This window comes from Camelus dromedarius, chromosome 17 (assembly GCF_036321535.1).
Source record: "Camelus dromedarius isolate mCamDro1 chromosome 17, mCamDro1.pat, whole genome shotgun sequence".
In the NCBI taxonomy this organism is placed as follows: Eukaryota; Metazoa; Chordata; class Mammalia; order Artiodactyla; family Camelidae; genus Camelus; species Camelus dromedarius.
Genome location: NC_087452.1, coordinates 10,979,359 through 11,002,011, shown reverse-complemented (window position 1 = coordinate 11,002,011; position 22,653 = coordinate 10,979,359).

Genomic DNA, 22,653 nt, shown 5'->3' with positions numbered 1-22,653 from the left:
CTCAGTTTGTTTGGGGCGATGGTGTGCTCAGCCCTTGGGGTCACGTTTGCTCCAAAGCCGTCACTGCCCACTCCCCTTCCCCGCAATCCTTCGCAGCTAGTGGCCACGTGACGCAGTTCTGGCTGATGTAACAAAGGGGTCGTCTTCTGGGCAGCCATGGAGAGCAGTGAGAAGGGAAAGTTCTTCCTTCATGATTAAAGGAAAAAATTTCATTCCTACTCACTCCTGCAGGGATGAAGGTTAAGCTCCACATTGTTGTGCCCAATAAAATCAGCCAAGCTAGTCCCAACAGCCAAAATCGTTTTTAAAGGAAATAATGGATTTCATTAAAAGCAAAGCTAGATTTATTTACAGATATATTCTATTATCATTTTTAAATGAAGGGATTAATTCCTTAATTTTGGAACTGTGTACATCTTCCAATTCTTTACCTTTTCTGCAAAAGCACATGGGAGTGACAGATTTACCTTGTCCCCAGAAGCCTCTCCCACTCTTTCAGGGTGGCAGTTCTCAATTACCACTCTTAAGACAGAGGTCAAAACCTGGTGACCCCCAAGCTAGAATTATAAGGACGTGTTTGGGCTTTGTGGTATTTTGAGTTTTTTAATGAACTGATAATATTTAGAAATTGAAGTGCACACATACAAATATCGGTTTCCTTTTAAAAATGGGAAGATTCGGCAATTGGTCAGATTCATGCCTAGGAACGATTATCTTGAACCAACTGGCAGACACCCTTGCAGGTGGGGCAGCACCGGTTGGCCAGAGGCTGCAACCAGCCAGTGTGTCACCTGCCCAGATCCGTCTGGCGCTGTGTTCACAACCTCTTGTAAGAGCACGTGTAGGGAGAGTGACACCTCGTTCCGATCTGCCCGGGACAGTCCTGCCCCATTCCACTCCCCAAAGTGTGCCAGTTTGGGCAATTACTTTATGCGGCCCACAGAAGTGCCTGGAGCACTGTATCTGTGCAGTCTTCCACAACCAGTGCCAAGAACGTAGGAAAAAAGTCTTTGAAATTAAAATCCTGGTAATTCTCATGTTTCTAGTTTCCAGAAATCACAGACAGATTTCTAAACTCATCCAAGTGCAGAAATCTTTTTAATTTGGGGTGTGTGTGTGTGTGTGCTGAATACCAGGAAAAGCAACACTGTGTCCAGCCAGGCATCTTGTCCTTACTTCTCACCTCCACGTGCTGCGTCTGTAGCAGCTCTTCTCCCAGAACGTGCAGCTCGGCATCTATGATCCCGTAACTCCTGGAGCTACAAGGGGAGGAAAGATGGATCCTGCCTGCACTGTGCAGACCTAGAGGGGAGAGAGCAGGCATACGACCAGACGTGGTGAGAATATTTCATAGCCCCTTCAAAATGTGGACCGTTCCATGAACCACTTCACTTTTGTATTTCAGTAATATGGTGGATAATTTGGGATTTGAAAACATACCTTTTGGACATCTTCCACTGCTACAGCGATAGTTTCAGGCACCCCAGAGTCTATTCAAGTCCCGAGCATGTTGGATTCTTCGCCGAGGTGATTACTGGTGATGATACTGACTGCCGCAATTTACCGAGACCTGCTGCCATCCCCTCCGCCTCTGACTTGACAGGTAAAGTAGGGAAGACCTTGCAGGACAGGAAAACGCTGGGCAATTTATGCTTTTCATGACTCACCCAGGAACTCTTCCTGATACCACATGCTGTTTCCACCGCAGATAAGGAAGCAGAGGGGTCCAGGGAATTGCAGGGAGATGAACACAGAGCACAGAGTGCGGAGTCCTAGGTTCCGGTCATTGACTTGCTTCCGGCTGTGGTCACAGCTGGGTCATCGCCATGTCCTCCCCTTGGCCTTTTATTCCCGGACTTCTGTGTAAGGGTGTACCATGGCCAGAAAATGTGAAGTTTTGAAATTAGAGCAAAATCTCAGTGGCTTAACACATATGGTTTTTTCCCTCCTTGTTTTGCTCAAATCAGGTCTGTTCTGGGTTTGGGGATTCTCTGAGGTGGATCCCCGGTCTAGGCTGCTTCCCTCCTGTGCACCTCTTCATTGCTACAAACGTCCATGATCACTGATTGCCATGGGGGAAGAAAAAGCCAGAAGAATTGAGCACTGTCTCTTAAATGCTTCAGCTTACCAGTGACACACGTCCCCTCCACACACACTGCCCTGGCTAAAGTGAATCCTAAGGCCAAGCCTGACTTAAAATACTTTGTCTTTTGATTAGTAACATCTGCCACCGGGAGGAACCAAGTCAGAGGTTTCCCGTGTGTGTGTGTGCGTGTGCACGCGTACATAAATGTACATATAAATACAAACGTATATATACACACACACATATATATATACATATATTCAGATATATACGCACATATATGTTTCAGAATACTTCGCCCAAATGAAATTTACATGGATGTATAAATAAATAAAACAAATGTAAGTGGAACTGCTGAGGCTGACGCTTTCGACTCCCATCACCCTCCCACACTTAGCCGGGACCGTGGCTGGACACTCCCTCAGATGCCATCTAATGACCAGGAACAGAATAACGTCATAAGCTTCTAGCTTAAAAGTGAGAGGCCAGCACCATGACCAAACTCCGATGCAACCAGAGTAAGATGTCTCATAACAGCCGTGCTGTATGAGAAAGTTAAGCAGTTCATGAGGGAAATGAGAAGAGAGACAGGGAAACTGACCAAATTAGGATCTGAATAAATATACTTTTGACAGCAGGCAGAGGGCTTGGGTCCCCAGATTCCAGTAAAAATATTCTTAGCCGCCATTGACATTAGTGAACCATCTGTGTTAAGATGTAGCAGAAAAATTAAGACCCTTCGTGTTAACCAGAAAAGATACGTCATAGGAAGTTAGTAATGGATGCATGAGTAATGCGGCTTTCAATTAAAGAAAAACAGAACGATGGAGAAAAGTGTCTACCAATGAGTTCAGTAGAGAAACTAACTGGAAAGCCACGTAGGCAGAAAAAGGCTACGACGGTTTGCAGGCCGGGGCCAGAGCCGAGAACAGAGCCCAAAGCGTTCAGAGACAAAGCTCATGCTGAGATGCCAGACTCCAAATTACTTGGCAATTCTTCAACTCAGATCAATCTGAGTTCACGGCATGTCTGCTACGTGCGAAGTGGTATCACCAGAACCGGGGAGACTGACATTGCAAGGGAACAGACAGGAGTGCCTGTCCTCAGGGAGCTTACGTTCCCCGGGGAGAATGGGGACAATGAGCTGGCGGAGCAAAAAGATGATGGACTGACATGTAACCCTGCGCTTGGCGGGTTGTCGTCTGAAGGTGGAGGTGGGGGAGAAGGCGGGATATAAATCACCTGACAAAGTGTCCAGGGCAGTGGGCCATATGACACCTTTTTTTTTTTTCCTCAAGAGAAACTGTGATATTTGAACTGTGACGACTGCTGGAAGGAGTGGACACACTTCTATGAGGAGGGCAGGGACCTTCTAAGAGGAGAAGGATGGAGGAGATGGGTGGCCTCACCACTCTTTCCGACACTGCTGGACTCAGCACGGACGCAGAGCTAGTTATTGGTGGTCGCAGGAGCAGCACATAGAAGCTTCTCTTTCCATTGTTCAGCTTTCAGCGGTGGCATCAGACCGCCGCATGTGGACAGGAGCAGTTGGTAGGCCTCACAGTGTACACATCCTAGACAGGCAAGCACTGACGGGTCTGATCACTCACCAGTGTTCCTTCGTGAGAATGACTTATGGACTTACATTAACCATCCAAGAGCTTAATCAAAAACTAGGGACCCAAGAAGAGGGACCTCCTGATCTAAAAGGAGTTACCTTTGGTCTTTACATCTAGACATGTATCCCATGGAAATAATTCACAGAGCAGAGAAAAATTTATGCAAAGTGCTGTTGATGTTAGCATTACTTAAAACATGCAAGGTGGAAACAAACTTAACGTCCAATCTTTTCCGAGTCATCTGATATCTTCCTAATGAATTGTTTTTCGCTAAAGTGAGTCAGCACCAGTTTCTGTTTGCTACTGGAAATCTTGACTGATATATATGGAAATAAACGCACAGATGAAATAATACCCAATCAAAATAATTAAATATCCTGATTTTGTGGTTACCTCCTGATACTGGGAGTCCCCCCCCCCCAACTTGAACTGGATTCTAAACCCTTTCTATTTTCCCAAGAGGTCACGTTCACAGTAATTTATCAGTAAACATAATTGTAAGTAAGTACTTCCATTATTTAAAAAAATTGAGGAGGTATGTATTTTTTTTTCCAAAGAGTCACAACAGCAGTTGACATCAGACACACACAGATGTGGCACGTGCTACCTAGAGGCCCCTGCCGTGGGACAGGAGCACATAAAGCCCGCCTTGACTGGCTGGAGTCAGACGCCGGGCTTGAGGGTCACTGCCGCCCAAAGGACACATACAAAACCCCTCCGCGCGGACCAGACGAGGCGCAGTCGCGCTCCTGAGATCGCCGTCGCTGCGCTGTGAGTCTCCTGTGCGCCTGCGCTTCCTGGCAGAGCACTTCCTCTAAACTGGGGGGCTGAATTCTGCTTTTGTCACTCACATGCTAAGCCGAGCTGCCTGCTTTGCACACATCCTTTCACTGAGCTGACGGCCACCGTGAGAGGTGGGGGCTATCACGCCTATTTCTTAAGATCTCCAGTCACTGTCTCCCTATGAACTGGGAGGTTCAGGCTGAAAGATTTTCTAGGTCCCAGTCACCTTTCATTTTCTGTGACTCTGTGAATTCAGATCTTAGCTCACAGAGTGCTCCTTAACCTTTGTCCGATCCACTTGGCTCCCATCTTTCCACTGCCTGGATACACTTCCGATTTCTCCTCCTGCTAGAGATTTGCAGCCCTGTTCCTGCTTCTCTCAGCCCTGTCGGACACGCCTCAGCTTCGCCCAAGACAGAAAACATGAGAAGCCAATCCACGGGGCTGGGAGAAGAGGAACGGATGCTGGTTTCAGTAGAGCAGAGTTTCCTACGGTGAGGCCCTGAGTCCACTGCAGGCTACAGGAGTCCTCCCAGATGGGTTATAAATGTATCCCAGGATGTACGTCTTTTCTTTGGAGACAGAAGACCCAAACCTATAGATGTTCATTTTGATGCACAACTAAGGACTATTTACTAATAAAGTTAAAAAACATGGGTAACTGAAACTTGGTTTTCATCGACTGAAATTAGGGTGTTATTAGGGTTTCCTAAAGACTTTAATTTTATATTCTATTAAGAACTGTGGCCACGACCCAGTGCCTTGGAAACACTGCAAAGCTTCTACTGAGAACATACAAGCGTGAGATGAAGGGATTCCCACGGCTTTCGGGGAGGTGCTGCCTTACACGGACCGCACCCGGGCCGTCTCAGCAGGCCTCGGTCCTAGATTGTTGCTCGTACTGTTGCATGAATTAACGCAGCTGAAAAATGATGCTGGGATTTGCTTTTGTTGATCGTGATGTTGGCCGAATGAGGCATTTTCAGCGACTTTACCATCACCTTGTTCACTCCAGGTTCAGCCATCTCGGGGTTCTTCTGCTCCAGGAAGCCAGACCACAGGGGATGGGCGGAGGCAATAACGAGCCGAGACCCAGGAAGCCAGGGAGCCGGCCTGCTGTCTCTTGTGCTTCGTCACAAGGTTGTTTCCCGCTGGCAGGAGCCCCTCTGTGCTGGCTGGGATGCTCGGGCAGCCGCCATACTCCAGTCAAGTGGACTGACTGCGTTGCTTTAAATTTATGTCAGACCTGTCCCTGGAAAGGCAGGGCACCCCGGGATGAGCCAGGCCCCCACCGCAAGCGCTCCCTGTGCCAGGCTTGGGCTTAGAAGAACAGCGCTGTGATGCTCTTATTTTTCTGAAACACTCAAGCATAAATCTTGCTGATGACGGTTTGGCCCAGTGCCTTGGGCAGTGATGTAATCCATGCATACAGAAAGCCATAGCCCTCTCCCTGCAAAAGTGTTTCCTAACTCACTCAGCTCAAGGGTCCCTTCATCCATACATCTCTCCTGGTTTGACCAAGCAACTGTGGCATTTGCCATTTTATGTTGAAATTTTATTTATTTACTTTTTTTGGTTACATTGTCTGTAGAGCGCCTGCTGAGGACAGAGACCATGCCTCACTCCCTTTCGTATGCTCCATGCAGAGCCCAGTGCTGGGATGGGGCCGATAAATAATTGTTGGACTAATTTCGACTTGGAAAAGGACGCGACAGACAGAAGAGTCCAGCCTCTGCCTCCCCAGTCCTTGTATGGTGCTGCTCGAGTGATGACTTACAGAGAGAATCCAGTATAGACCCCCAGACCCCAAGTTAGGACAGGAGAAAGGGGGAGATGTTGAAGATAAGGATTGCAATAACCTACCTCAGCTGAATGCTTTCCACCTGCCAAGCCCTGGGAGAGAGACTTCCCATCCAGTACTCCAGTCAGCCCGCCCTACTGCTCCGCACGTAGGCATTTGCAAACCCACTAGAAAGGAACCAGACAGTGGAAGTTTGGTTACCAAGCTTGCACAGCGTGGAACTAGCAGAGCTGGGACTTCAGATTCAGACCAGTCTGTCTCCAAAAAGAACGTAATCACTGGAGTGGAAGACAAGGAGAGACACTGACGGCAGGCGGGGCGCGCAGTGCGGCGGGAGCTCGGCAGGCAGTCGTGGGGCACGCAGTCCTTGGAAATGGCAGGGACGGAAGAACGCGGTGGGGGGGACCAGGGCATGTGCTCGGTGCAATACTGGTCCCCCAAAGATGTCCACAACCCAGTCCCTGGAACCTGGGACTGTGTCACCTCATGCGGAACAAGAGACTTCGCAGGCGTGTTACATTAAGGATCCTGAGATGGAAGATTATCCTCGACCATCTGGGTGACTCAGTACCATCACTAGGGTCCTGTGAGAAGGAGGCAGGAGGGTCAGCGTCAGAGGAGGAGTGTGGTGACAGGAGCAGCGGTGCAGAGAGCCTCAGCGGCCTCCAGAAGCGGGAAAAGGCGAGGAAACGCGTCTCCCTGGGGTGCCCCCGCAGAGAACACAGCTTTTCCAGCACCTGGACGTTAGCTCACTTAGACTGGTTTTGGACTTCTGACCTTCAGAGTGGTGAGACAATAAACTTCTGTCCTGTAAGGCGCCGAGTTTGTGGCAGTTCATGACAGCGGGGAAAGGAAGCTAGTGCAGGGCAGGATGTCGCAGACACAGAGGCCTGAGGTGGGGAAGAGGCTTCTGAGGTCAGGGCGGTTGGGTGCGGATGGAGCCGGATGTGCGGCTGCGGCCGTGTTTTCCAGGCGAGCCCGGGGCTCCTGGGGTGCTTGTGAAATGCAGACCCCTGGGCCCCACCTTAGAACTTCCCCATGGGACTTCCCGTGCAGTGGCCCCCACGACCTTGTGTGGGTGCTGTGACAGCCAAGGGACATCAAGCTACAGCCTGCCTGGAGAGAGAACTCACCGAGGGCACCTGGACTGAGAAGACACTGGCACTGGCCTCCGGGGAGAGGAGGGAAAGCCAGAGCAGAACGGGGATGAAGAGGTTGCTCACCGCCCCCCACCAGCTGTGCTCATGTATGTTACTTTCCCCTTCGTGACATCGTTATCAAGCGGTCGTCACGTTCCAGCGGACTGTTAGTTGTTGAGGACCCACAATGGTGAACGGAACAGGCCTGCTCCTCCTCCCCCAGAAGCTATATTCCGGTGGGAAAAACAGGGCAGACATGGATCAGACAGGCGAGCACATGTCATGAATGACAAATGCTAGACTGGAGAAGTCTGGGGAGCTGTGCTCTTGCAACTGGAGAAGCCGGCCTGTCTGGGGATCAGGAAATGCTGCCTGAAGGATTGTGAGTAAGAGTCAAGGACAGGACGGGAAGGAGGTGTATGTGGGGGAGGGTGTAGCATAGCAGGAACAGCATATGCAAGAGTCCTGAGGCAGCGGGGAACCAGGGAGCAGGAGGTCAGAGCGGGAAGGCGTAAGTGGCTGAGGTGAGGTTGTATGGAGGACCATGCTCAGAATGATCACCTTCCCCAGAGCAAGGCGTCTTGTCACCAGGTTTGCATTCGGCAGTGAGCATATGGTGGCCAGGCGGAGGATGGGTGAACCCAGGGGCAGGGAGACACGGATTAGGTGGCAGTGGGAGTAAATGACACAGAGCCTGAGAGCCAGCAGCTGCCCAGAGACGCAGAGCTCCCCCCTCTAATTCCACAAGACTGCCACGCAGGTTCATCTTTTAAAGGAAGTCAGACTTTTAACTCAACCTACACTTCAGCCTGAGAATAAATGAATGAACAAGGTCTTACATTTTCTCCAAACCTCGGGCAGATCCGCGTGTCCAGGCAGCGTCCACCATGAGGAACGGGAAGTCCTTGTGTCCGCAGGTGCTTCAGCTGCATCCGAACAATCCCACCCAGACAAGGAAGAAACCAGAGAGTTTTCCTCCTGGTTACGGCTCTGAGGGCAGCTGGAGCCCAGGTTTTGATCCTAGAGAAGGCAGAGGAGGACCGTTCTCACCCAAAGACAGTTACCATCCTGAGAACAAAAGACAGAAATCAAAGCAACAGTCAGTCAATGTCATTTCAAACCCATCAACAGAATCTGGGTTTTCACCACGTGACAAGGATTCCTGAGAGAAGAGACAGACTTTACAAAAGGTAAAAAAGGAAAGATATTGAGGCCGTCTGCCAGATTTTTTATGAGCGAATATACCAGAAAACATTGATTACTCTAAAAGTTCCCCGAAGTCAGGAGACCTGCTATTAATTTTCACATCTCCTTTACCATAATCCTCTATAGCTTTACAGTAAGTCCTCTTTATTTTTGGATTTGAGTATAAAGAGAAAAGTGAATTCGATTGATCTGAATTGCTCTCTGCTCTGTGCGGGCACCTCCTGGCTCTGTGACCTGGGGCAGGTGACTCCAACTCTCTGGCCTTTATTTTCTCTTTACAGTGGGAAGAGGAGGGTGCTCGTCCTAATGCTGGGCTGTGAGATGAGGTGTGATTCTCTGGCGAAGCCTCACAAGCGGGCACGTGGTAAGCAGGCGCTTAGCCTAGTGACTTTCACTGCTCCAGGTTAGCTGTTTTTAACCGTGACACATCTCAAGCCCAGATCCAACCCCTTGCTGGGTGTACCTTCCCCCCTCTTTGCTTGGCCTTCGTGTGCTCTTGCTGGGCATTATGCTCTCCTCCCTCAGCTCTAACCCCACACTCCTCTATTTGGCTTTGTGACGATGGGGCCAGACATTGCGAGGCTGGTGGTGGTGAGGGGGACGTGCACCTTCCCGCCTGCTGCTTGTTCCCAATGCCAAGCACTTCACGGCGACAGTGTCGGTTTGTTCCCCCAGCAGTAATCAAACCCAGCTTGTAGCTCTCCCAGCACCTGCAAGAGGAGCCTTACTGCGCCCCTCTTGGGAGACCCAGCACCTCCTCCTCAGACAACCAAATTCCTGCTCGGCAGGCTGAGCCGAAGCCCCTTCCCTGGGCTTCTGAGTTTAATAACGTCAGCGTTGCCCTTACCTCCTCCAGTCCTAGGGGCGTTTGGGGGGAGCTGTCTCCCGCACTTGCTACTTCTGTGAGGCCTCACTGGTTTCTTTTGGCCTATTCGGTGACAGAGAGAACAGTTTTCTATCTAGCTACTAATTCTTGGTCTTACATTCTCTCCTTCCAAGTAAATTAGGGTGGTCGGAAGGTCTCTCCTTGACTAGACCTTAACAGAAACTCTGTGTGGTGTCTTCTTACTTGGAATATAAGTCAATTTACCAAAGACCTTGTACAAATTAAAAAAAACAAAAAAAAAAACAAAAAAAGAAAAAAACAAAGACAATCCAGAAGAAAAATGAGCAAAATGTTTGAACATGTACGTCAGAAAAGAGGACATCTGAATGCCCCAAAACATGAGACTGTGTTCAGCTTTCTTTGTAGTCGAGGAAAATGCAAATTCAAACTCCGAGATACCGACTAGACCGATTACTGTTAAGTGTACTGAAAATACCAAATCTTGGTGTGGATGTGGAACAGTGGGAACTCTCTAACACAACAGGTATGAACAGAAATTGGTTCGAGCCATTTTGGAAAACTCTTTGGAAGTACTTACCTAACGCTCACACGTGTGACCCAGCAATTACAACCTAGGGCCATCCCCCTGTAGACATGCATATACGAGAATGTTCATAGAAATATTTTCTGCAATAATTCCAATCTGGAAGCACCACAGATACCCTCCAGTGATGGAATCGATAAAGAAACTAAAGTGTATTTATCTAGGGTGATGCTACACAGTAACAGAAATGATGAACTATCGCTACACAGAGCATGAATAATTCCAGCAAAACTGCTGTTGAGTGAAAGAAGCCAGATGTAAAGTGATGAATGTATTGTGATCCCATCAATATAAAGTTCAAAAACCGAAAAGCCAGCCCAGTGCTGGACATCAGGAGATTGTCGTCCTTGGGGCTGATGTGAGGGGTGCTGACTGGAAGGAGGGCAGAGGGGTTTCTGTGTGGACAACGTTCTATTTCTTGACCTGGGTGATGGTTTCAAGAATACTCTGTTCATTGTGTGTTAATCCAATGAGCTGTGCATTTTGATTTATGATGTTTGCTATACGTCAATAAAAAGATTTAAATTATTTAAAGCTGGAACTTTCTCATCTTCACTGGGTATTTGTTTTGAAAAATTACCAGCTTCTCCCATGTTACACTTTATCTTTCTTTAGAGCACTGTCTCTATCTTGGACTTCTCCTGAATCCCCTGAAGATCTAGAAGACAAAATAAAGTTGCTTTAACCATGAGTCATGGTGCCAGACACTGCCTACTACAAGAACAACTCTTTAAGGCAGAGTTTTACTTGGTTGTGAATCTCCAGGACTGAGTACATTTGTCTGACTTAAGCAAGGGCTCAGGAAACGTCTGTTGAATGGATGCTGGGAGACTTTTGCCTAGAGTATCTGATTACTATTCTTACCTCTAATATAGTTGCTTGCATAGAGAAGACATATTTATTGAGTATATAGAAATGAATTTTGAAAGACACTTTATAGTTTAAACTACATGGTGCCTCATTGAAAAATTAACTTCAAATTCTTTTGAACTATTCAATGAATTGTCACCAATTTCCCATGTAATGTACATCACCACCCAAATATATTTTCTGCTTTGGTTTTTATTCCTGCCAAAGTTTTCAGATACCCAAGAAACTGCTATATGATTTCTTATTTTCTAGAAGTTGTGAGTTCATATTACAGAGTAGCATGCTATGATAGAAACAATAGTGGACAGTTCTGCTCAACCACAGACCAGCAGGTAAATTCTGGCCAATCCTCTGAACTTGCTTGATCTTAGGCTATTCATCTTTAAAATGAAGAGGCTGAAATTGTTAAGGATAGCAGACATGCACCCTGCCAGTGATTAATCCTTCCTCCCGCCCAAGGCAGACATTGCTAATCAATCACATTACACTCATCCAACAAGCCTGAGTAACCAAAGACTCCTCAGTGTGGCACACCAGAGCCGTGCCAATCGGTTGTACTTGGCAACTACACAAAACCTAGTTATCAACCCTCAACTGAGTGACACTAAGACCCTTTCACTTCCAAAGTTATATGGGTCCATGATCTACAAAAAGTAATATTCCTTGCAATGACTCCAAGGCACTGCCTAATTTTAAAGTGCATTAAGAACTATCAGAGAAAGATTACATTTTATTACTCACACTTTCAAAGTTAAGAGTATTTTATGGCGTTATCAATCTTTGCAAATGAATAGTCCACGAAGGGTGCTCACGGAGCACGACTCTTCTTAAGTGTGCGTTTCATCTCTAGGACGCGATCTGAAACTAGCAAGGGGACATCTATCAAGCATCCCAGCAGTATGCAGACACCTCGATCTGAGATTCCCCCCGTCCCTCAGGCGGTAACAGTAAAATGAATTTTCCTAAAACAGTAGCACTTGACAGCTAAGCATTTTGAATGGAAGAGACTGAATGCAGAGAAATCAGGAATAAAGACCTGAGCAACTGCCCTAGCAGAAGCCCAAGGTTTGAAGTATTTGAACAATACCTTGAAATTAGGTTCGGTATCAAATTCAAGTTTATCTACTGGCTCTGGATGGACATCGTATCTAATGTTAAATATATTAAGCTGAGCATCTGGGTAATGACTAATAGTTTGTCAAAATGCTGTTACTTGGATGAAAGGAGAGTGAGAAGTCTGTGGTTTTCCCCAAACACTGAGGTGATCAGGGTATCAATCACTGGTGAATAATTAGGGCTTTCCATTCCAATCTTCTTGAAGAAACTGTCCTCGGCCTAGAAGTGGAGTATCACCACTTATTTATTCACCGAAGAGTTGGGATTACAAGTCTATTTTTTTTCCTCTAACAGAGCACATGAATTCTGACCTCAGGAGGCACAATCTTCAGACTGACAGTTAGGCAAAGGGTAGTACATGGGCTGAGACTGGAAATATGTTTCACGATGCTTTGCGGGTCTTCACTCGCAAGACAGCATCGTCTACGTTCCGGTGAGCAGTCGGGAGGAGCAGCGCCTGGGACTTGACGAACGGGGCTGGAAGGCTGCGTCTGCCACGAGGATGCAGCCCTTCACCGCCGGGGCCCATCTCCATTTGTGTGGTTGGAGCGATAAGCCACTTGCCCCTGCGGTTTCCTCCTGCTCTAATATTCCAGATGGTGCTCATTAATGTTTGCTAAGGGCTCAAACAAACTAGTGACAACATCCAAGATTTCCAGATAATTTAGTCCAAAGTGGACCGTAGACCACCTTAGAGTAGAGATTCTGTGTATTATTTTGAGATGTGTGTGTCCGTCTCTAGCCAGCATGAACTGATTGCTTGGGTGAGTGTCGGTTCTTACATCCCGGCTGCCTCCGCCACCAGCTGCCTCCTGAAACCGGGGTCAGTTCCCTGGTTTGGGCAGCAAGACCTCGAGACGTGATGTGACCAGTCGATTTGTGAGGGAGGCTCAGGCCATGCAGATTCTGGGATACTGTGCTAGAAGTTTCCTTTCCAACCCTGCTTTCTTTTCAATAAGAACCTCTGCTGTAGCAGAAAGCAAACTCCAGGTTTCGTTTTGGGACAAGCTCCTGCTTTTCTGAGTCTCAGTTCAGTTACCTGCGGCATGAAGGAGGTGGCCTGGGAGTCTGTGAAGGGCCCTTCGGCTCTATAATTTCCCCTGTATCCTGATGCTACTTCGGCTTCCACGTTTCTCAAACCCAGACTCAACACCTTTGTGCTTCAGAGCCACACGAGACAGACTTGCCTCGGGGGGCCTCTTACTGTTTACACTGGGTGCCCTCACTGCAAGGGACGTAGCCTCTGTGGCGTTTCTTCTCAGTTACCAAGTGTGTTTTTGATTTTAGACCATTCAGTGGTTTTCCTGGGGGTGCTGAAAAATTAATTCTGCCTGAATATATGTGTGTATATATACGTGCACATATATATACACACACATATTTCAAAGGAGTTGTTGCAAGATCAAGGTCAAAAAAGTCTAAATTTGAGGCCCTTGATGAGTTTGAGGCCCAGGCCAAATGACCCTCATAAACCCCCTTCCCTCCCCACCAGGAGGCCCTGGTTTGCCCACTTAATGGGTTTTGGAAAGTGCCAGATTCCTGAATAGTGCTTGCATTCTTAGGGCATATTTGTTAATTTCCTATTGCTGCCATAGTACATTGTCACGAATGTGGCAGCTCAAACAATTTACACTTACTATTTTTCAGCTCCGCAAGTCAGAAGTCCAATTCGCGTCTGACTGGGCTGAAGTAAGGGGGTTCGCAGGGCTGCATTTCTTTCTGGAAACACTAGAGAAAACTCTGACCTTGCCTTATCCGGCTTCTGAAGGCGGCACATGCTCCCTGGCTCACAGCCCCCCTCCTCCATCCTCAAAGCTCCCATGACCTTTCTGAAGCTTCTGCCACCATCACGTAGCTCTCTCTGATCACAGTCAGGACAGGTTCTCTGATGTTAAGGACTTGTGATTAGATTGAGCCCACCAGGCTAACTCCCGCATCTCAAGGTCCTTAACCTAATCACAGCTGCGACAACCCCATTTCCATGGAAGGTAGCATATTCCCAGCTTCGAGGATCAAACACAGACATCTTTGGGGGAGCCGTTATTCTGCCTCCCCCAGCATGCTCAACAGAGACCTTCAGGGAAGTCTAGCTTTTGCTCCCAAAGATGAGACATGGGGGAAAACCAAAGTCTGGAAGTGATACAAGATGACACATACAGCCGCCAGGGCCTTGGACATCACCTTGGTAAACCTCTTGCTCTGCTGATGAGGAAACTGGGGCCCAGACAGGGGCGTGACTTGCTCAAGTCACAGGGTGATGGACAGAGGAGGAAAGGCATGTGGACTCCAGCTGTCCTGGCACATCCCCCAGACCTCTTGCCGCCTGTCCCCGTGGCCCTTCCGACTGGACTCTCGCTGCAAGGAAGCATTTTGTTCTTATAAAACCATGGATGGGAGACTTTGTTCTACTTGGAAGAAGAGCTTTGAATGAGAACAAGAATTTGTTAAAAGGTTTGTAATGAAATGTCAAGATGGTTTGCCATTTTACAAAAATATCATTTTTAATCCCAAGTGACAACGTTACTCTGTTGCTAAAGGGAGATGGTATTTAAAATAAAGGTCACATAAAATCAGGGGGCGAATGTAACATATGTATCAGAAATTTAAGGATAAATTCAAAGAATCTTTGGACCTTGAAAAACTGACCCTTCTCTCTTCTAGTCTTGCTCAGCCTGTTTTAAGTTCCAGAATCTACACATTCATCCACCAGGACATCCACCATTCGGCCCACCCCCCGCCCATCCCTCCATCATCGCTGCTGGAGGTACCCACTGTGTACCAACCATGCACCAGGGGCACTGGGGATGGGGATACACTGGGGAAGAAAACAGAGTCCTCACCTTCATAGGGCTGACAGGACTAAATTGAGGTGTCCCGAAGTGTGTTCTGCACCTCCTCTGAGCACCAGCTTCCTGGCGCCTACACATCCATAGAAGTAGAAGGAGCTAGACCTGGGACTCTGTATTTTAGCTAGCTTCCCAGGTGATTTTAATTCACATTATAGTTTTGGCTCCTATTGTTGTAAGTAAAAATAATCCAGCTGGTAGAGCCCCACTTCCACTCTCTCCATAGTTCACTGGAGGGGGAAGGGGAGAAGGAAGAGCCAACCAGAACACATCCTCTTCCCTAAATACAACTAAGACTTTACCACAGTGGTTAATGCCTCTGAACCATCTTGGGAGGGTCTCAAACTTTCAGTAAAGCGAATGATCCCCCTGGACGAATCTTTGGGAACCCACAAGATTGCTCTCTAAATCAACAAACTCAACTGAACACGAAATCTGCAGAGTCCAAATCAAATCCTACCTTTCCACACTTCTCCCTGCTGTTCGAGTAGGTTTTGCGTGATAAGGCTGTGTGTGTAAGGAAACACTTGGCATTTGTCAGAGGGCAAAGTCCAAATGTGGCTCTATGATTGAAAATGAGTGTCTGATGTGACATGACTAAGTTCACATCCAAGAAGGCAGAGCCCTAGCACTTTGCTTCCTATGCACTGACGTCCACAAGCTTTAGCAAGTTATGAAGCTTCCAGTGGTCTGGCTAAATCAGGTATCCAAATGTCACTTTATAACCCAGTGGTTCTGGCAAACATCAAAATGTGAATTTCAAGCTGTTCTTTCAGTTGATTGTTGATTCTGAAAGGTTCCAGTTTATTGCCAAAGACTCCAGTCTTATAAGGCTTTTCAAAACCAGTGACACACTACTGAATAATGGACACACACGTGCTAGCAGATTTACTGTCTGTAGCGCGGCCCCAGACGCTGCAGTTCTTGGAACTACCAGAGATGCAGCCAAACCAGTTCCACTGAGTTTCCTGAAAAATGTTAGTACACTTCACTCAAAGAGATTTTTCTAATTTAACTGTTCATATAATTGTTTTTTTTTCTTTTTTAACATTTCAGAGTTTAAGTATTTTTAATTCAACTAAATTTACTCGACAAATTTATTGAGTGTCTACTATAAGCAGTGGGGATATAAGGATAAAAAACACAAAAGCAATCCCTAATCTTGTGAAATTTACTACATTTTAAAAGCAACCCCTTGAGGAAAATAGCAAATAAGTAGGAAATTGTGAAAAATAATCTGAAGGAAGTACAGAAGGGTAAGGGTTGAGGGGGACCCACTTTGGTTTGGGTGGAAAATAAGTTTTCACAAGCGTCATCCCAGACCTTGACAAATTCCCAAGATTTGTTTATGGGTAAGATTCTGGTAAAGGGTTTGTATCTATTTCATTTTTAATTGCCCTTCATTTCATGACAAATCTTTTACAACAAGCACCTAGTTAATTTATATCCTGAATTCTAGTTAATATTCAAGGTATTAGGATTCATATTTTATTTGATGATCGAAGGTAATGAGAAATCATGATACTGGTATTTTTAAAATTTGATCATTTTTCAAAGTGAGTTAAGCCAGGTACGCAAATATTCATTCGCCACCAGATGGCGGGTTTGGTCTTTGAAATTTACTGAGAGCCCATGGGGGAATTGGACCTTTTGAAAACTGCTCGTGCCACACACACACACACACACACACACACACAAATTCTCTTTCTATTTCTTTCTACTTAATGAATAAAGAAACAAAAGCCCATAAGAAAGGCATTAAAAAATGCTCAACTAAGGTTTTTAAAATTGAAAACTTTCCTCAACCTTGCCTGTGAAAATTAACGTTGGTTGGGCTGGCACCCCTTCTTGGGAGGTCTGACTCTGCATATAGACGCTAATGATTTGAATTCATCAGTTCCTAAAACATATTTACCACTAGAATAACCTTATTTCCTCTCACCAAGACAAAAAAAAAAAAAAAAAAAAAAGAAAAGAAAAAGAAAAAGAAAAAAATGAGAAAATATTCTCTTGGTTATTTTTAAAGCCCCACATTTTTTTTTTCTTGTGCATACACTTTTTTAGGTGTCAGACCATGGTGACAGATCTCTACACTTTTCTCCTACTTCACTGGTTCACCAACCCCCCTCCTTGTCCCGCCCCACCTGCAGCTCCATACACTTTCCTTTTAAATCCTCCTGATTGTCATCTCCTGGCTTAAAGGAAAGGAAACCCCGCTCTTCACTCATAGGCTAGCTCTCTCTGCCCTTTGACTAGCTCTCTTTGCCATGGTGAATATACTTTTCTTGTATATTTTCATTCCTATAAATTTCAAGAACTCCTTGGCTTGGCTTTATAATTTACCATTTGGATTTTCACATTATTCTTGTGAAAACCCCTTTCCCCTGGTCCTCCCTTTTGTATGAACAAGTCCTCACTCCCCCATCCACTTACCCCAGCAACCATCGCCTCATCTACCCTGTTAATTTCCTAAAACTCTTACTTTGCCTTCAAAAGATTTTTGTTTCTGTAGAACTATAATGATGTCTTCTGCTCACTCCTGCTCTGGAGACACCTCAGATACATTTCAATTCCATTCTGCTCCAACATTAGGGCCAATAACAGGAATCTCACATTTTGCTAACTGATTCTCCTCACGTGTGGAACCTTATTGAAGATGTGAGTGGGTCAGAGTCAACCTGTTTTAGTCATGTTTCTTTGTGTTGGGTGAAAACAGCTCATAGGTTTCCTCTGTCTTGTAGGTGAGACCTGACTAGCATATAATCAGGAATCGGGGCCTCTCGTCCTGACTTCTCCATGTGAACAGAGTGACCTTGGGTGTGACCTCACTGGGCCTCGGAGGCCCTCTGTAGAATGAGGGCCTTGGGAACATGCTCTCGGAGACCTCTTCTCATTCTAACATTTTCTATTTCTGTGTATCAGTGGCTTCAGACTTCACCCAGCCTCCTCCAACATGATATTCATCGGCGCATAACTGACATGAGCAAGGCTCCTCCTGGGGAGGTGTAAAAGGGAGAACAGGGAGAAAAGGGGAGGGGGTAGGGCCCTCCGCTGCCCTCTCCTTCCAATCCTGTCTCCTCTGCACAAATATCCCAGAGATAACAAAAACTGGACTAAAACCTCCCTGACTTAAGATGACATAACTGGATTTTGTAAGCCACCTGAAATCCCATTTGGAGCAAGGAGTAACTATGACAAATACATAATGAGATTAAATCTTACAGAAATTTAACCTATAGGCATCCTTATAGGCATTCCTCCTTGACAAAGATTTAAGGAGAGACAGCTGCTCCCAAGAGCATAGTCTCAGCCCTTGACTTTCCCACACCAGCCCCTCGCCCAGCGGTTCTCAGACTTCGGCAGGGCGTCAGTAACAACCCCAGTGCTCACTAAAATAGTGATTGCTGAGCTCTGCCCATCTGAGAGCTTCTGATTCTGCAGGTCTGAGGTGAGGCTCATGAACGCACATTTCCGTCAAGTTCCCCAACGTGGCTGATGCTGCTGGTCCAGGGAGCACACAGAGAGCCACTGGCTCCAGCAATGCGGAGAGAGCCTGACTGCACACATCTCCCCGTCCAGGTGGCTTGTTCCCTGCTGATGACGCTGGGGCAGAATTATTCCCCCAAACATCCACAGCCTCAGCCTCAGAGCCTGTGACTGGGTTACCGTACACGGTAAAAGGGACTTTGCAGATATCATTACGTTAAGGTTCTTGAGATGGGAGATTAGCCAAGATTATCTGGCTGGACCTAATCTAACCACCAGCATCTTTCTAAGAGGGAGGCAAGAGGGTCAAAGTGAGGAAAAGGAGAGATGGCAACAGAAGCAGAGGTTAGACTGATGGGCTTTGAAGACGGAAGAAAGAGGCTATAAGCCAAGAAACGCAGGCGGTCTCTAGAAGCTGGAAAAGGCAAAGAAACAGATTCTCCCATCTGGCTGTTTATCTCTATCCTCGAATACACCCTCTGTACGAAAGCGGTGACCTCAAATGTTCTCCTGAGTTCTGTGAGCCACTCTAGCAAGTCCTCAAACCCAAGGGTTGCAGGAACCCCGATTTATAGCTGGTTGGTCACAAGCACAGCTGATGACCTGGGACTCGTGATTGGCATCTGAAGTGGGGCAGTCTCATAGGTCTGGGCCCTGAGTTGGGGGGCTCTGCCCTAACTCCTGGTCGACAGCGTCAGAACCAAAGTGAAGTGTTGGACACCCAGCTGGTGTTAGATAACTGGCTGGTGTGGGAAAAGGCTGGTGCATCAGGTCACAGAACTGCTCTGTGTGACTAGGAGAGCAGGAGCCGAAGGGTGTTTTCTGTACACACATCACCTCTCCTGTCTATCTCATTTTAATACATTTGGGAAATGTCACCCCTTTTGTAGAAGTGGGGGAGCCCCCGGGCCTGGCATGAGAATGAACTTGGGGTCTATCACCCCTTTGGCCACACCAGGCAGTGCAGGGTATCTGTTTTCAAAAAGATATGCTGCCCTTCTGCTTCATGTGTGGATCTGTGAGTCTACCTGCCTCTAACGCCATCCAGCAGTGTCCGGTTCACAGAATGCACAGAATCAGAGGCACTTAATATCTACTTTCTAGGTCATTCACTATCACATCCCCACCCACGGTGCCCTTAGAGGAAATGCATTTGTTTGCATTTAGCGCCTCTTAAAGCATGCCTGTTGTAAGGACCAATGAGTGCAAACTTTCTAGTAAATCCCTGATTCTTCATAGTTCGTGAAACGTGCTTAATTATACTCTATAAGAACAGAAAGCTTGAGGATTTCCCCCACTCCATTTTCAGGGTAAGGTCGTGGGCAAATCTTAACAATTTAAGCTGGAGTCTCTTCCAGACAAATCACAATTATCCAAATTCCAAGGTTTAATATTGAAAAACAATAAAATCAAATATCTGCAGTCAAACATACACTCCTACCAAGCGGCAAACGTATCTCCCCAATTAGACTCCATGGCCTGCATGTCTTTTTCCTTCCTGTACCAGCCTTTACCATGGGTCTTAGAATTCTGCACTTCCCAATATGGTAGCCACCAGCCAAGTGTGGGTATTTAAATATGTTATTTAAAATTAAATTAAATATTCAACTCCTTAGTGGCACCAGCTGCATTTAAAGTACTCAACAGCCACATGTGGCTGGCGGTTGTCGCACCAGTCAGTGCAGATATAGATCGCTTCCGCCACCACAGAAAGCTCGGTTGGACAGAGATACTTTAGATGTTTCTCTTTGCTACTGGGTGCAAATTATTTTTGAACAATGAGAAGGATTCCTATTTCTTTTCTTTTCTTTTTTTATAATTTGACTCCAAGAATTTTAAAGCTACAAGAAACACTGGAGTTTACCTACTTCCTTCCTGGTGATGTTAACAATTGTTTACAGTTTCACAGCATCTGGGAACGTCATTGGCCAGTCAATGTTTGCTGAGTGACTGAGTGAAGGATTTAGGGTTTATGGTGTGCTCGTGACAGAGGTATCACTTGATCTTTGCCAAAACTTTGTGGTGGGTCGGACTGATGATTCCATTTTAAAGAGGAAGACACTGGGGATTGAACACTTTGGCCAATATTTAGAGATGAACTCAAAAACATGTTTCTTAATCTAAATTTAGGGAGGAAGACGAGACGTAGAACACGTAAGTTTTCAAGAGCTCACGGCAGTTGGTATCAGAACCAGGACTACAATTCAGGTCTCCTGAAAATGACTCAGGTGTTTTTCTACTTTACCAGGACATCACGGGTAACTTTAGAATGTGTTTCTTAATCCTCTACACTGGAATTCTTTGTAGCTAGTTCCCAGCTTTCTTGACGATGAATCTGTATCTCTGGTAACAATCTTCTAAAAACTGCCTTCAAACTATGGATACATTATATTAACAATAACAACACTTAGTACTAGATCTTATATATGCCAAGCTCTAGTTTAAAAGACTTTACATTAATCATTTCATTAAATCCTTTATAAACAGCCTTATGAGGTAGATTCTATTATCATCCTGTTTCAAGGTGGGGAAACTGAGAGAGACATGGCGGTTTGGGTAATTTATTCACAATTAACAATGTAAACCCCTGTGGTCTGACTCCAAAGCCTAAAGAAGGAAATCTCATGAGACTGGATGAAGCAAAATATCCCTGCAGGGCAGTTGGAATCACTGAGAAACATACAAAAGTATCCAACTAGAGAAAAAAATGCCCCAAAGAGAAAGAGATTGATATAAAGATCCTCCAAGTACAGAGTCCTGATGCCAAATCCCGGCAGCACCAGGCACGTGAGACTGCGCCCTTTTTACCTGCTCGCCAGCCCCTGGTCCCGGGCATGGAGGGGAAAACGAGCTGGTGAGGACCAGGAGATCAAGAAGTAGTCCACAGGGCACCCTCTATCACCTCCGGCTTCAGCAAAACACTAAAAGGTTCAAAGCAGTACTGAGCTGGAGCTGAGAATCCTTGCCATCAGATAAGAGTTTAGAGTTTTGACCCTTGCACTGAAATGAAGATTTTAATTCCTTGATTTGAGATTGTTTTGAGAATGAAAAGTGATGGGGAGATTTTATAATTATCTGAGCATGACCCCTGAAAGTGCTGAGGTCTGACCAAGATTTCACGCAGGTGATGAGTTCGAACATGTCATGGGAGACGATAAAGTTGTCTTCTGCCTGCATGTGACTGAGCCCAGCTACATAAGAGAAGGGTTACAGGAGTTACAAAGCGAAGTCTGCTATCTTCCAGGCTTTAGGACTTTCTAATTTTATCCATAGCTCTACTCAGCTCCGTTTGCCAGCTCTCAGACTACAGGTTGGGCTATTTTAAAAGCCTGATGGGAAAATCTTTAGCAATCTACGCTGCTCAACTTCCTCCAGGAACAGTAGTGAAGAAATGGATCCCTCCCAATGAAAATGCGGGCAGAGAGCACATGAGGGTCTGGTGCCGGTGGCCAGACCCCTGCCAGAACCTGCTTTGTCAGGCGACGACATCCAGCCCTCAAAATGAACCAAACACACAATGAACAGCAGAAGGGCTCTCCTCCCTTAGGTACTCTGAGACCCAGCCCCTGAGGCAGAAACTTCACACACCAAGTCACTCGGTGAGGACACATCCGTCGTAAGCTGAGTACAGGAAGTCATATCAGGTATTAAACGAGGTAAGAGTTGTGGGGCAACAGGCACTCTCATTCACTGCCGGTCGAACACCAGATGGCACAGACACTCTGGAAGACAGACTGGCCATTTCTTACAAAATCAGATAAGACACTATGATCCAGCAATCTCACTCCCTGCTGTTTAGCTAAAGCAGCTGAGAATTTACATCCACATGGACACCTGCACCAGCTGTTTATAACAGCATTATTCATAATTGCCCAAACTGGGAAGGGGCCAAGATATTCTTCAGCAGGTGAATAAATAAATTCTGCTGTATTCAGACCATGGAATATTATTCAGCGCCGAAAATAAACAGTCCCAAGCCATGAAAAGACATGCAGGAAACTTATATATACATATTACACAGTGAAAGAAGCCAACAGACTGTATGATTCCGACCATATGACATTCTGGAAAAGGAAAAACTGTGAAGGAAAAAAGATCAGTGGTTTCCAGGGATTGCTGAGGGTGGTGAGATGGGAGAGGGGAGGATGAATAGGCAGGGCAGACATGGTTTTAGGATCGTGAAAACTCTGTGTGATATTATAATGATAGATATGTGTCATGACAGATTTGTCTAAGCCCACAGAATGTACGGCACCAAAAATGAACCCTAA